This window comes from Danio rerio, chromosome 6 (genome assembly GCF_049306965.1).
Source record: "Danio rerio strain Tuebingen ecotype United States chromosome 6, GRCz12tu, whole genome shotgun sequence".
Classification (NCBI taxonomy): Eukaryota; Metazoa; Chordata; class Actinopteri; order Cypriniformes; family Danionidae; genus Danio; species Danio rerio.
In genome coordinates, this window is record NC_133181.1 from 10,124,456 (window position 1) to 10,127,490 (window position 3,035).

The window sequence follows — 3,035 nt, forward strand, 5'->3', positions numbered from 1 at the left end:
GGGGGAAACCGGAGCACCCGGAGGAAACCCACACGAACGCAGGGAGAACATGAAAACTCCTCACAGAAATGCCAACTGAGCCAAGGCTCGAATCAGTGACCTAGCGACCTTCTTGCTGTGAGGTGTCAGCTCTACCTACTGCACCACTGCATTGCCTAAAATTTAATTTAATATTTATTATTTATTAGAAAATGAAAAAAATCCTACTTAAATAATAATATTAATGATGACGATGATGATTTTTAGGTAGGATATTGTTTATTTTTTTTAAAGCATACGTTTACAATTTGACACGCACACCACTGCAGAAATGTTCAAACCAGCAGGCCCATGTCATATACAGTACAAATACTTAATAAATAACCTACTATAAATTAAAAGCATTAATGTATGCTGTGTTTTTTTGTTTTCACAAGCTTTTGAGACATAAATCCCGCTTTTAAATAATAGGTCACCTATAACTTCTGTCGTGAGCCACGGCTGTGTTCAAAATGACATCAATGTTTTCAAAGTGCACTGCGAAGGGAGCGCAATTGTAAACATGAAGATCGCTAAAACTGAACTGTAAAAAATACTTCAAAAGCAAATTACACCAAAGAGTGATGACTTTAATGCTTTATTTTAATAATTCCAAGTTTAAATGTTAGAATGTTCTAAATGAGCAGGGCATAGGGGGGATAACTGGGAATAAAACACAGCCAGGAACTATGTTTCTAACTACAGCTCTAGAGGTGTAGTTGCAAGTGCACAAGTTTGTGACGCAGTTTGCGAGTATTCGTTTGAACGATAGATTTAGGAAATGTCAAATCAATGAACTATGTTTGTAACTACGGAACTTGCGACCTTAGTTGGCTAACGATGGTTTTGGGAAACACCCCTGGCCAGCACATTCAACTTTCCTCTGTCAGAATTTGGATTTTGAATCATTCATTCATTCATTTTCTTGTTGGCTTAGTCCCTTTATTAATCCGGGGTCGCCACAGCGGAATGAACTGCCAACTTATCCAGCAAGTTTTTGCGCAGCGGATGCCCTTCCAGCCGCAACCCATCTCTGGGAAACATCCACACACACACACACACTCGTACACTACAGACAATTTAGCTTACCCAATTCACCTGCACCGCATGTCTTTGGACTGTAGGGGAAACCGGAGCACCCGGAGGAAACCCAAGCGAAAGCAGGGAGAACATGCAAACTCCACACAGAAATATCAACTGAGCCGAGGCTCGAACCAGCGACCCAGCGACCTTGCTGCAAGGCGACAGCACTACCTACTGCGCCACTGCTTCGCCCGGATTTTGAATTTGAATAATAAAAAATTAAAACAATAATAATAATAATTTAGAGCTTCACAAATTTTCAAGTCTCTGTTGTAAAAGTGTTTTTTTTTTTTGGTCCTGTTTACTTTCAAGATTAAGGTCCAAGATTAATTAGAAAAAAAGTAAATGTTTGCATTGGCCAAAACTGATTAACTGAAGTCAAACCAGGATTCCGCTTGGTCTTAAAGTGTTTTTCGATGCGTTATTTTTACTATTTTACTATGGCATAGCAGTCAAAATAGGACAAAACAGCTCATGAATGGGATAAATTCTAGACCGTTGTCAGTGAGGGGTGGCTCTTCCAGACCACCTGAACCCCCACTGGCTTTGGGCCTGGATTTATATGTTGCTTAAAACAGGACACATATTTTTCACTGTCGGAGGAAAATTTATTATTTTTGTAAATAAAGAACTCCATTGTGTTATAATAAATGAGACTGTTTATGTTTTTATTGTAAGACGTACATTATAAAATGTAAAAAGAATATATATATATTAAATTATTAATATGAATAAACTATTTTTTTTCTTTATATTTTTTACTATTATTAAATTCGGAAGTTAAAATGGCAACTGTAATGTTTTACATTTTATAGTTTGGTATATTTAACTTCTGATGTCACAGTGGTGCATAGTGGGTAGCATGATCACCTCACAGCAGGAAGGTCGCTGGTTCGAGCCTCAGCTGGGTCAGTTGGCGTTTCTGTGTGGTGTTTGCATGTTCTCCCCGTGTTGGCGTGGGTTTCCTCTGCGTGCACTGGTTTCCACCATATCCAAAGATGTGGTATAGGTGAATTGGGTAAGATAAATTGTCCGTATGTGTGAATGAGGGTGTATGATGTTTCCCAGTGATGGGTTGCAGCTCCCTACTGAAAAAAAACAGCTTAAACCAGCCTAGGCTGGTTGGCTGGTTTTAGCTGATCAGCCAGGCTGGTTTTAGAGGGGTTTTGGCCATTTCCAAGCTGGTTTCAGCCATTTTCAGCCTGGCCTTAGCTGGTCAGGCTGGGAGATGACCAGCTAAAACCAGCTTGACCAGCCTAGCCAGACTGGGAGCCCAGCCAAAACCAGCTATGTCCAGCTTAAACCAGGCTGGTCAAGCTGGTTTTAGCTGGATTTAGCTGGTCATTTTCCAGCCTGACCAGCTAAGACCAGCCTGGAAATGGCCAAAACCCCTCTAAAACCAGGCTGGTCAACCAGCTAAAACCAGCCAACCAGCCTAAGCTGGTTTAGGCTGGATTTTTCAGCAGGGCGGCATCCACAGTGTAAAAACATTGGTGGTTCATTCCGCTGTGGCGACCCCAGATTAATAACGTGACTACGCCGAAATTAAAATGAATGAATGAATGATATAGCTTCGGCCCACCACCCTCAATCAAGCTTGTTTTTTGGTCCATCATAGGAAAAAGGTTTGGGCACCCCTGGTCAAAAGTCAAATATATTTTTGAGTATTTATGTAAATACTTAATTATGAATTCTTTAAAAACTTATCTTGTCTGCGTGTGTTGTCTACATCTTGATGCTTACTTTTTCCCATCGATGGTTATATAATTTATAATTAGAGAATATGTAAGACTAAATATAAGCTAGCGAGCATTTTGCCAAGCATGTATTGCTGTAGCCCGGAGACCTTTTGTTGCTCTCAGTTGATTCAGGCGTCCAACGTAATGACGTCACACAATCGTTGCCGTGGCTACACGCGGAAGTTATCTCATGCA